General features: G+C 47.4%; 1 protein-coding gene, 1 long non-coding RNA gene and 1 pseudogene across 7 annotated transcripts in view; 2 read left to right on the plus strand and 1 right to left on the minus strand.

The window, feature by feature from the left end:
* Positions 1-6922, minus strand: part of LOC122902781 (conserved oligomeric Golgi complex subunit 2-like) — a 44062-nt gene extending 37140 nt beyond the window's left edge. For all 6 annotated transcript variants that reach the window (XR_006383866.1, XR_006383864.1, XR_006383867.1 and 3 more), the window contains exon 1: positions 6738-6922. The gene's annotated coding sequence lies outside the window, so the exon portion shown is untranslated. The remainder of the gene's footprint in view (positions 1-6737) is intronic.
* On the plus strand, positions 494-1475 carry LOC122902780 (annotated as a pseudogene).
* Positions 6923-7041: 119 nt separating the features above from the next.
* LOC122902782 lies at positions 7042-12504 on the plus strand. Its single transcript, XR_006383868.1, has 3 exons — positions 7042-7119; positions 10056-10299; positions 11635-12504. It is a non-coding gene; the product is annotated as an uncharacterized LOC122902782 (long non-coding RNA).
* The last annotated feature ends 708 nt before the right edge of the window (positions 12505-13212 follow it).

The following is a 13212-nucleotide window of genomic DNA, read 5'->3' on the forward strand; positions in this document are numbered from 1 at the left end:
TCCAGCTGATTTCTTCTTTTTATCTCTTTTTTCCCCTCAATTTAACACCAATCATAATCTATGTAGGCTTTTAGTTCGCTTTTCGAACTTAATTTCTTGAGCTATTTAAAGGACTTATCCAGTGCTAGAGTTCTCAACACTGGTCACACATTAGAATCACTTAAGGAACTTTTTTTTTTAAATTTTATTTATTTATTTGACACAGAGAGAGAGATCACAAGTAGGCAGAAAGGGAGGGAATCATGCTCCATGCTGAGCAGAGTGTCCCATGCAGGGCTCGATCCCAGGACCCTGAGACCATAACCTGAGCTGAAGGCAGAAGCTTAACCCTCTGAGCCACTAAGGCACCCCCTCACCTGAGGAACTTAAAAACAAAAAGCCCAAAGGGCACCTGGCTGGTTCAGTCACTGGAGCGCGCAGGTCTTGATCTCAGGGTTGTGAGTTCAAGTCCCATGTTGGGTATAGAGATTACTTAAGAAAAAAAAAAAAAGAAAAAGAAAAAGCCCAAGCCTCAGTTTGTGATTAAGTTGTTTAAATGTTTAAAGAAATTTGGTGCTAAATGTTGTAAGACTAGTTAAATAACAAAAAGATATATTTACATAATAATTCGTGCTCTCAAATTTTGAACAAAGAACTTACTAATAATCAATAACTTAGTAGGCCAACATTTTATTTAAATAAGTTTTATGGTACTACAAAGAGTGAATTAGAAAATCAAAAGCAAGGAGAAATGGGCATGGTGTGAACATGGGGAAGCAAGAGAAAGCAAGAAAGTATGTGACCGGGAAGCAAATGCTTAGCTCCGAGATCCTTCTCTGAGAGAAGGACAGATTAAAACCTAAAAAGAAAGAAAAGAAGGATCCCGTGCACTCAAGGAAAGAGAAGTCCCCCAACATCCCTCCTGCTTTTTCCAATATAAACACACAGCTGGGCCGCCTTACCATCCTGGTTGGTACCAACTTTATCAACTCTTCTATTTAGGCCAAACTTGACCGGGTACAGTCAATGATGGGCGGGCTGTGTGCCAAGTGTATCAGTTGTACAACTGACTGTGTACTGGCTGAAACTGAGAAACCGGGGTGAAAGTATCAAGAGGCTCTAAGGATTGCGAAAGAGCCAAGATTCAAACGATTACCACGTACACACAAGACAAACTACGCAGATGACTGCTCAGTACGGAAGTAATTCAGAGTGTTACACTGTGGCATCAGCTGACCCAGACCCAGAAGATTGCTGGAGTTCCCATTATGCACATCTCTAACCATAGAGACGACACTGAGCGAATGCCAGATGATGACGGAGCCCCTCACTCCTATTTCTTAACAGAGTTCCTCAGCCCTCCTTTACCAACTTTTCCTGTTGCCAGTTCATACAAGCAATTCTCCTTACCCAGTTCCTCTGTTCTGAGCTATGGCTAAAGACACTTTTTTATGTTTTGAAACTGATTATCTTGTACCATTTTACTTTTTGTTGCATCTTTTTATAAATCAGATGACTGCTCACAAAAGACAAAAAAAAAAAAAAAAAAGAATGGAAAGGAAAGATCAAAAGGGAGGACAACAACAACAACAAAAAACCACTTCTTTTTTGCTGGGAACCCTTCTTACCAAGTGCCAATCAGATAAACTTTATCTGATGTTACATCGTCACATCTCCTCTATCATTAGGGAAAGTAGTTCACTTAAGAAAATTTCTCTACAAAATGAGTTCCAGGCTTACATTCCATATTTGGCTAATTAGAATTTTATTATGAGGTCTGTCTCAAACTGATGCAGAAGAGAATGGAATCTTGTCATCAAGACGTGACATCGATCTAAGAACCCACAGAGTAAGCACTCAGCTCCTGTGACACGAAGACGGCTCCTGGGGATGGGAGACCCTGGGCAACAGTGGCTGACCTGCGGGCCTGCGGCTATCTGCCATCTGTCACTCTTCCCTCTTCCTCCTCTGTCAGCTGCTATCTCCTGCCGCCGTCAACAAAGTCCACCTCAAACAGCCATCACTGCCCTCTGGTCCCATTTACCGTAGCTAAGCTCCAGGCCAGGCATCCAGATCACCAGCCCTGTGGGAACTTCTTCTAAGGTAAGAGGTGGCCCTACTGGTGAAATGCAGGCGCCAAGGCGTGCGGACATTGTGCCATCTTCTGCGCTATTCTTAATGTTCTGATTGTCCCACTTCCCTCAGTTCCCACCTGTGGCCTCTGGAAAGGAACATATTACAGTAGGATTTCCAAGGACTGATGCGTGGGGGTCAGGAGATCTGGCCTGTGATTGGCCCCAACTAGCTGTGTGGCTTTCAAGGAAGTCATCACACCTCAGGCCTCAGTTTCCTTATCTGCAAGCCAGGATGGATTAGAGTTTTTTTTTTTTTTTTTTTTAAGATTTTATGTATTTATTTGACAGAGAGAAATCACAAGTAGGCAGAGAGGCAGGCAGAGAGAGAGAGGGAAGCAGGTTCCCTGCTGAGCAGAGAGCCCGATGCGGGACTCGATCCCAGGACCCTGAGATCATGACCTGAGCCCAAGGCAGCGGCTTAACCCACTGAGCCACCCAGGCGCCCCTGGACTAGAGTTTTTTCAGAGGAGCCCGCAAAGATCACATAGATAAGCACCACCTCATTATACTAACAAGCAAACAGAAGGCCGGAGGCGAGTGATTTGCCCCAAGTCAGACATAAGCAGGCAGAGAGCAGAGCCGAGGATGGGACCCACATCTGCAGGTCACAGCTAATCAGCCAGCACATACAAACAGATCTGAGCAGCTGCTCGTCCTTCCCCTTTTCCGTTTTGTCCATCAGAATGCATGCTCCCTGTGAACAAGGACACACAGGACCTGCTTCCTGTCTCAAAATTCCCAGTTCACCCAATTAGAACAGGGAGGAGCTTCAAGGACTTCCCCCCCCCAACACACATACACGGTTCTTTTACCTATGGAACATGAGGGTACATACATTCACCGTCCAGAGGGCTCCTGCCTTCACTTCTCAAGGAAAAGGTCATCATGTGCCTACCCGGGGTGCCAACGAAGACACAGGTTCCAGAGAGGAACTGACGCAGAGAAGTTCGAAGGAGGCAGACTGGCTCAGCACAGAAACAAACTGTCTACCAAGGAAAACTACCCCATGGGGGACTGATTCTCTTTGAAATACGTTCGAGTGTGTTGGAAAATGGTATTTCAAGAGCTGGTGGACTGACCAGTCACCTGGTACATACAAGATCACATCCGCACTCTGATAAGAGTGGCTTGCCTGCAGTGTAGACCAGGGGCCAGAAAGACCAGGAAGGCGCAAGGAGACTGGGTGAGAAGCTTCTACGGTGTGATGGCGAGGGCACACTGCAAAGGTACGAGAAGAGATGGAGAGAAGTATATGGACTCAAGAGGTTTAGGAAGCGAAATCCACAGGACTTGGTGTTGACAGACTAGATTTTGGAAAGGTGACAGAGTAGGAGTTGACTTCTGGTTTCCCGACTCCCAGCTCAACCAATGAAGTGTTTACTGAGAGAGGCAACAGAATAAGAAAGGTGGTTTTCAGTGGAGGAGGTGCTTGAGAATTCCGTCTTGAACCTGATGAGTCTGAGGGGCCACAGACACATCCGAAAAGGTCAGCAAGTCCGATACACAGAACTGGTGCTCAGGAGGCATGTGGGCCAGAGACAGGAATCTGCCTTACCTGCCGATAAGTGGTCATGAAGCTGCACGACAGGTCATCTAGGGAACGAAAGGAACACGGGGCTGAGCCCATAATCAGCATTCAGTGGCTACCAGGAGCATGACTTTGCACAGGAGACACATCACAGAGGTAGAAGAAAGACAGGAAGCAATGCAGAGCATTTGGTCTACTGCGATGTCGAGTAAGGAGACAGAGAAAGGTCAGGTACGCTGACTTACAAACAGTTTTGGTAAGAACTCTTTAGTGGAACGACAGGGCCTGAAGGGTGGAAGGTGAGAAAGTCAAGTCAACCCCTGAGCACTGGCTGCGATGCGCGACAGTGACAGGGCAATACCTAGAGGTGGGGCAGTCAAGTGGGAGAGGATCAAACAGGAGTGCGTGATGGGAAGGAGTGCAGGGGAGAGGATCCTCGCAGGCTCCTGGAAGGGCGGGAGGGCATGGACTCCGAGCCAGCGTGAATACTGAACCCGAGGAGGAAGGAGAGCCCCTCCCCGTACCAGGCGAGGAGGAGAAGGGGACAAATACAAGAATGGGATCGTGATTAGCAGGATGGAGCAGGTCCCGTGGGATGGCTGCTAATTTTTCTGTACGACTGGAGATGAAGTCGTATGTTGAGATGGAAGAGGAAGGCTACGTGTGATGTCAATAGCACACCCATGTAAATGGTCCAATTTATCTGTTATGCCACTTTCTCCCCCTACTACCAATACCTTATGTCCTGCTCATCTATTAGTTGGCTGTCAACCCAAAGGATTTTCATATTTCTAAGCCAACAAAGTATGATGTTGCCAGTGCCTCTGCCCCAGGTGACCCTTCCCCATCTGCCAATCCTGCACTTTGATCACCTACCTCTTTTGCATACCTTTCCCCTTCTATTTCTCATTAGATCTCATAAACATGACTTTTTAAGTAGTCTCCTGCCACCAGTCAGCTCCAACTCAACAGATATGACCATGCAACTTCTTGCTGTAAACCTGACTGCAGCTCTACCGTGAAGACTGCATCAACATGGACCCCTCAATGTATGCAGTGTCCAACGTGCAACCCGCAGCCCCACCCCATCTCCCTTTCTACCATCCCAGTCTCATTCCAAAATGTGCCAAACAAGACACCTATGTAGAAATACAACCCCGACAGCAAGCTCTCCACTCATTTCTGCCTCGGAACTGTAACTTACAAAGCATCTCTCTGACGGAAACACAAATTGCAAATAACCTTTATCTCCAGCTCCCACCTAGAAGTCCAATACCACTTTACATAGAACAGCTACTCCATGTATTTTCCTTCTATGTATGAAGGGGTCACGTTCATTAACACTACAAATTGTACATTATATTCAGAAGTTTCAGAGCCTTGAAAGAATATGGAATTGCTGGCATTCTAGCCACTTTCCCAGTTTGCTCTCTCCCTACCTCTAAGTCCTACTTTAGAACTGCTATTTTGAGATTTCTATTTTCCGAAGCTGCTTTGACCAAAGGCATTCTGTCAGCTCAGAGTGAGAAAGATGGTGGGGCTAGGAAGTGTGAGAAAATGCTAGTGTTAGGCCCAAAGGAAGCCTGACGAAGTCCAAAGACAGACAAGCTAAAGAGACCTCCGTGCTTTGAGATTCTTTAAGTCTGTGTGTGTGCCTTTTCTTCTTCCAATGACCTCTCTCCTCATCATGTGTCCTTCGTTAACAAAAGGTTTCTGGATCACAGAATTCACTCTGTGCTCTCCTTCAGACACTCCATTCAATTTACACCTTTTATTACAGTGGCTTAACATCACCGTACAAGAACAAGAGTACAATACACCTTCGTCTAGACATCCCTACATATTAAAAATGATATGGCCACACCGCAGAGGATCCAGACATAAGCACTTTTAAAGCCAGAGTTTGGGAGATGTGATCTGAATGCAAGTATCAAAAAGGAACTAGCTGGTTAACCCAAAAAAAGAAAAAAAAAAAAAAAACATAATATGACTTGAAGCCATAAAAAAGTAAGAAACTCAAACTCTTTTCAGAATTTTAGGTACCTAGAGAGCCAAAACTTTTTAACACTGAAACCAGCTACTAAATCCCAATCCTTAGAAATTAAACATATACGTTTTGATAGTTTAAGTACAGACCCAGGGGCGCCTGGGTGGCTCAGTGGGTTAAGCCGCTGCCTTCGGCTCAGGTCATGATCTCAGGGTCCTGGGATCGAGTCCCACATCGGGCTCTCTGCTCAGCAGGGAGCCTGCTTCCTCCTCTCTCTCTCTGCCTGCCTCTCTGCCTACTTGTGATCTCTGTCAAATAAATAAATAAAATCTTAAAAAAAAAAATAAGTACAGACCCAGAGGGATACAGAAAACAGATAAAGCTCCTCCTGGCTCTGATTCAAACCTGGGACATTTTCAAGGCTATGTCTGATGAACCTTTCCTGTCAGTAAAGTCTTTTCAGTTTAAATTTCTATTATGTAAGTTTATGTCCTACAGTTATCTGCTGCCAGCTTCAGGCTGACCTCACCAAGAGAAGTAGGGCAACTTTAGAAAAGGAGCTTGGTATGCTTTGTAATGCTGGACCAGAATCAGTAAGGACAGTTCAGTCTTTCAGATTTCTCATTCCGGGAGCTTTAGACGAAAGTCAGGCATAAACGTTAGGTTAAGTGCCTTTTTGACCCGATTCCTGGTAAGTACGTGCGTTCAGAGATGTGTTCAACGCACAGTCGCTGAGCTTCTAGGCACAAGGCACTGGGAGGCTTCTGTCAGGCCGGGGGAGCGGCGGTCTGACTGTGCCGCACGGTACCAGAGGCGGGTCCTACGGGTCCGGGGCTTTTACGTTTAGCTCAAAACCACTTGCCCTGAACTTTCTGGCCTTTTCATTCAATGTGCACGATTTCACAGGACTGCTTTCTCCAGGCTGCACCTAGCCAACCCGAGGCCAAGAGACTCACTGCGAAGTGCAGCGAGGTCCCCGCCGAGGACCCGTTCGGGGCGGGCACGGCCCAGGAAGCCCGCAGGAGAAGCCCGAGGAGAGGCCCCAGAGGGCCAAGGAGGGCAGGCCACCCACGGCCCGGCTTCGGGGGAGCAGAGCCCCGGCGCGCACCTTCATGAACTCATCCTTGTCGAAGCAGAGCGTGTCCGGCCCCTTGCGCAGGTTCATCCTCCTTCTCTCCAACCCGCCGGCCGCCGCCTCTCAGCACCGACACTCCAGCTAGGAGGAAAGGTAGGAGGCTGCGCTCCCGGACGCTGCGGGCGCAGCCACGGCGTTTCCACCGCACAGAAGGCACCGCTTCCGCCAACATGGCAGCGCCCGCGCCGGCCAATGAAAGAGGACGCCGCGGGCCCGCCTCCGCCTACCTCCGCCAAGAGAGGCGCCCGGACCGCCGCCGCCGAGCCAGCAGGTGATGCTGCCCCCGTGCGGCGGAGGACGACACTACAACCTCGCGTACGTTTCTGCGGGGCAGCCCCGCCGCTGGTGATGCCGGGTGAGCGGGAGAGGGGAGTGGGGGGAGGGTCAGGGGCGCTCCCTCCCCACCTCGCCGTTTCCCTCGGAAAATCGGCCTGCGAGCCTCTTCCAGGACCTTCTCCCGAGATTGTCCCGTGGGAAGCATAGCCGTAGCGGGATGCTGGCCCTTTACTTCTGCGGCCGGTTGTCCAGAGTGGGGGGCGCGTCCCCGTGTCAGGCCTCCGGTCCCCGTGCGCCGCCGCTGCAGCCGCCTGGGCGCGGAGGCCTCTGTGGGAGCCCGGCTTCCGCCCTTAGCCCCCCCGCCCACCGGCGAGCGTGGCTTCTCCCCCGCCGAGCTTGGCTCCAGCGATCTGTAGGGAGGAAGGTGGTCAGCTGGCAGCCTCCGGTCGTCTGGGCAGCTCCCGGCTCCACTTCGGCTCAGCTGCGGGGCGACCACAAGTTTGGGTCCTCAGAGCTCTTAAAGAATCACCTCGCTACCAGCCCACAAAACACAACCGACAAGTAGATGTGCGAGCATGTTTATGTCCAGTCCGCTCTAGAATGGGCGGAACCGTGTGTTTGTGGCTAGCGTTGGTTCGATCGCCACACCTGCCCCCAATTTCCGAGACCCCCTCCTCCTCCTGCCATCCACCCCACATTTATTTTGAGATTTTTCTTTCCTCTTCCCTTGCTCTTTCTCCCACTGTCCTCCCCTTTAATGGGAATGCCATGGTCAAATGATGATTCATTTCTTTTTTTCTCCGTGAGACTCTGACAGCTCAAACCACAGATCTCACGCGCGCCCTTCACGCTGCAGCTTTGCTGTAATAGCCCAAGCCTGGGCTGCCCCTCCCAAAGCTGTGATCTCCCAGAGATAGCACGAGCAGTCCTTTTTTTTTTTTTTTTTTTTAAATTTTATTTTTTTTCCAATTTATTTATTTTCAGAAAAACATTATTCATTATTTTTTCACCACACCCAGTGCTCCATGCAAGCCGTGCCCTCTATAATACCCACCACCTGGTACCTCAACCTCCCACCCCCCGCCACTTCAAACCCCTCAGACTGTTCTTAGAAAGGGATGGGACACAGCAAGACAACGGCTTACAGTGAGTCTTGCATTCGAGTCACTCCAAACGGGAAACTGGTCACTTTCTTTTAAAACGTGAGTACAGAATCTGAAACAATACATTCCCTAGCAGTGGGCCTGGCAAGGCCTTGTTGAGGAAAACGTTCACAGTCAATACCCAGAGACTATGAGAGGTAGGATGAGAGCTGGAATCTTATCTGGAGAATCAGAATAAATTGCCAGGGGAGCAACTATGAAAGTGCATTCTATGCCCTGTTGTGGTCATTTGGATATAGGGAATGAAAGCCTCGTTATTTGGTCTTTGTTTGTTTACTCTTATTATGAAAATTCTCAAACATACACCAAAGTGTGTAGAGCAGAAGGATCCCGGCCCTTCTGAGTACTTATCACTCTGCTTCCCCAACTGTTTCATAGGCCCTCCTCTTCCTACTGCCCCCGAAGTGCCTGTATTTTCGTTTTCTTGGGAGGGGGGAGGTCTGGAATATATTTTAAAGTAAATCCCAGACATCACATCATTCCCTGCTCCCCAAATACCTTGGTTTACACATCAAAGAAGGAGGAGGAAGAAGAGGAGGAGGAGGAGAAGACAGAAGGAGGAGGGATGAAGAAGAGAGATTCCGCACAGGCCCACAGTGCCAGAATCAATAGGTCAAATAAGCTATTCCGACTGGCTCTGAGAGGCATGACTTTTAGCCCAGGGCCACAGTGCTAGTAAGCGACAAGGGCAAATTCAGGCAGCGCAAACAGCAAGGCCCACACTCATCACCAAGGCACCGAGAGGGGGGCAAGGGTGCCAGACCGATGGAACAAAGTTGTCTGGGAACCCCACCTGCCCTAGAAGTCCAGATGAACAAGTAGTTGAACTGTTTTTTTATCTTCATTGTCATTCCTTTCTGAAATGATTGCCAGCCTTTGGTAAAGACATGAACCTGAGCTTGTGCAGCCTGGGGTACTGATCTTGGGGATGCTGAAGAGAGTAGGTGCCAACAAAGAATGAAAATCCCTGCTGCCTGTTCTCCTTCCGAGAGTCAGGAGGGAACAGTCAAGACCCCATACAGTGTGCTGCCACTTGGAGCCCTGGCTGTGGCAGTGGCGTGGCCCACCAAAGCCAGGAGCAACAGGCAAGACCCCAGACCCCAGATGCTAATGGAACACCCTGGGGAGGACGAAGGAAAGGCAGAGAGTCAGCGGAAACCTTCCCAAAGGACATTGCCCTCAGTTTCATCTGGGAGCTGACATTCAGCTGATACACACCCCTTCAGCCACACAAAGTTTGGTGACTAGCCTCTGGCCAGAACCTGCTGTGTGTCTCCCTACCCTGAACCCTTCCCAAGATCCCTACCATGGTCTCGGGATCCAGGCACTGGGAGTGTAACACTTGACTCTGCAGGGGTCCTCGGGCCATCTTTTGGTTAGTTAGTTGTCCGCGCTGTTGAAGATTTGCCTACTGTTACATGTTTGACTCTCGTCTTTGGTGATGGTACCTATTTCATAGGAAAAAGAAGCTGGAATCCAGGAAACAGGCTGGAAGATGAAATTAAAAAGTGGATACAAAGCTTCTAATCAGAGCCAGACACAATCAGTGACCAACTATATCCCAGTCTCTCCCCTCTTCTCTGATCTGTACTTTCCTTAATGAGGAATGAGACTTTAAGTTGACATTTTTTTATCTTCAAGTCTCTCTCTCTCTCTATTCCCTAACTTGCCTCTCTTGCCTTCATTTCATCCTAGAGCTTGTGCCCACGACTTCTTTTCTAAGTAAATATTAACCCCCTTTGACTCTGAATCTCTGGAAAATTCTCAGTTCCCTATTTTCACTGGCACTGTGACAGGTCCTCATTTCTCCTTCCCACTCTTCTCTATTTATAGTTTTCACATTTTTTGGCAGGTTGGCTACAGAACACTCAAAAATTGCAAAGAGAAATATTGTGTTCTGGAAATTCGTCCGAGCATTTTTTTCCAATATCGTCCTTATGCTCTTCTGATCCTCTCTTGAACTGCTGGACTAAAGCAGCTGACGCTTCCACCAGCAACCAGAGTCATCCTGTCCACTACTATGGGAACAGAGGGTTTCCATTTGGAACTGAAGACTGAGCCTAAAGTCTGGTGGCCCTTTGGTGCCAGGATAGCAGGTATGGGGCGGGTGGGACATGGAGGACAAGCATCATGGTAGAGGTCTTCATTCGACCAGGAAAGCTCACAGTGAGCCAACAGGTCCATTTCAACATCTTCTGTATTTTCCTTATACTTTGTTTCATTCCAGAGTGGATTTGAGATCATTTAGTTTGATTCTTAAATATTTCCCATTCCAACCGGAAACAGACTCATCCTAGGGGCTCCCAAATTCTGCCTCATCTTCCTAATCAGTTAGTACCCCAAATTGGGTATGATAGTGCCAGAACATTCTTCCATGTGTATTTTATAACAGACTAGTATTTTATTAGTTTTTTTTCAAACTAATAAGAATGATAATGGTAACTTTTTTTTTTCTTAAAGCATAGGCAAAATCACGAAAGACATTGACATGAACCTAAAAGATTATAGTATCTTCCAAGGGAAAACAGGTGTTGTCTCATGTACCCTTCTGGGCTGACCAATTCTATGGGATATTCTGTGCCTTTCTTGTCTTTGAGCTATTTTGCAACTCTATAGATTGTACATAATTGATGTGGATGCAGATGATCTTGTCTAGCGATATGTAAATGAATTTTGTCCACTGGAAGTACAGTTGACCCCCTTTCCTTTGGTAGAAGGCAGTTTTGCATCCATTTGCATTCTATTTGCATATCTATTTGCATCTATCAAAGCAAATTCGTTTAAGTATTACTGATTGTATGTGGGTCTGCCTTGAGATTCTTGCTTGAAGTGGTGGTAACATCTTAGTGGTTCCCAAGCTAATGAATGAATTAAACAAAATCCCTTCAGGCGTTCATCTCATATTTGTAAAATGGTCCTTATTTAATCTTTTTGAGAAAATGATACACTAGCAAACCATGACAAGATTCTGGTGAATGGAAAGTGCAATGAAATCAAATCGGAACGAATTTTAGAATTACCTTCAGTGTGGCCCACGCCATGCCAGAGGCAGGGAATGAATGAAGCTCGAAGACATGGCTTCTGGCCCCCAGGAGTTACAATAATCTGTGTCAACATTGGCATGCCTGAGAAATGCATGTTTCCCTGGGGGTTCCCTGGGGGTTCAGTTAACCTTTCTCTTCCAAGCTACCCTCTCTTGTAGTGATATCAGCTGTGCCCTTGGTTTCAGCTCCCATTCCCTAGCCAACATATCTCCCACTGATACACGACCATCTGTTTCTTTCCTACCCACCAGGCCCGTGTAACTGACTAACTACTCGTGCTATTTCACTGTGATGTCCCACCTGTGACTCAAAACCCAGCATGTTCAAAACTTGATTCATCATCATTTCTGAAAGAACGGCTTATCCTCCTTCGTTTTGTTTCTTTAGAAATGATTCCACCAATGCCAGCGGCATGCACCAGAAACCAGGAAGCAATCATACAGCTGAGCCAAACTGCTGTTCTTTAAAACACTTGACCACAATTCTCCAGTGGATACTCAACCCTGTCTTCAAACTCCCTTGTCACTCCGGTGAATTTGGCTTTCCCTCTAATGGATGACCGTTTCACACCTTCAAGACTTGCCTGAACAATCCCTACCCCCACCTCTTCTGAACTATGTCACCTCACTCTCAGCTCCTGTCCTAGGGATGAGGGAGCAGAAGGCAAGCTGAGGACAAAGCAGAAGCAGGTGCCCTACACCCTCTCCCCATGCCATATGTGTAACATTCCTCATGCACTCCCGGCTGCCCTAAAGGAAAAACGATGCATAACTGATAGAGATCCCAGTCCTGCAGGACAGGAGTCTCCCTACATCTACAAATGTCCTAGCGACTTACAAGGAAGGAAGAAGCTTTCTCATCAATAACCTGACTTCCAGAGACCCATACCTCAGTTTCCGGAAGCCCTAACATCACCCTCCCCTCCATAAAATTGAGGGAGGCTAAGGGGGAGGGAAGTGTAATAAAACTGAATTTCTTCTAAGCCTGAAGCCCACTGACAAGGATGTGTGATAGGAGGAATGTAACATATCTCCAGGAAACTCCCAACTGTCTTCATGCTTTCCCTCATTAGAGGCAAAAACAGCCTTGACTTGACAATAACCAGGTCTCCCTTATCCTGAAATTCTTCTTTAGCATATGACAGTCCTTCTGGACACCCCCTTTGTCCTCACTTTCCTCAGCTCCCAGTCAACCACGCCTCTGTCTGAGCAGCTCTTTCTGCCCCTGGGTCCTGTCCCTGTGTTTTAATAAAACCACCATTTGCACCTAAGACGTCTCAAGAATCCTTTCTTGGTCATCGGCTCTGGACCTCACCCCACCGAACCTCACCTTCCAAAACTTCATCACTAGTGTCACACTTCAAGAAAATAAAAGCCCCTTGTGCAGGAATTCCCTTATCTTAGCACCACCCAATCAAATCTATACCTACATGTGCATCCATTTTTAATTTGTTTTTAGAAATTTACTCAACAAATATTTAGTCAGTACCTACTGTGTGCTACACACTGCCCTGAGTGTTTGTAAATCTGTGGCGAATGACACAGAAAAGTCCCTGGCATCATGGAATTTACATGGTAATTGGAGAAATGTACAAGAAACACAGAAAGAGTTGAAGACAGAGCAGGTTTATTGAGAAGAGCAGACATCCCCAGCTGGAGTTTGTTCTTCCTTGTGCCTGGGATGTTTTCCCTCCAGCCCTCTCCAGGACTATACTCCCAGGGTCAATATCAAGTTCTCGTTCCAATGGATCCTTCCAGTCAGAAGACAAATGACCTTTTTCTTAAAAACAAAAGGAAAAAACCCAAAACAAAGACTTCCTTTTACCTTCTATCTTCCTATAACAACCTCCATATTTCTCTCCCCACCTCATTCCCAGCATAGCTTGTAAAATATTTGTCTACACCTGTGGGTGTAGGGTACCATGTCCCCAAGGGTAGTTGAAAAATCTCTATAAAGAATCCTTAT

This window comes from Neovison vison, chromosome 3 (genome assembly GCF_020171115.1).
Source record: "Neovison vison isolate M4711 chromosome 3, ASM_NN_V1, whole genome shotgun sequence".
Classification (NCBI taxonomy): Eukaryota; Metazoa; Chordata; class Mammalia; order Carnivora; family Mustelidae; genus Neogale; species Neogale vison.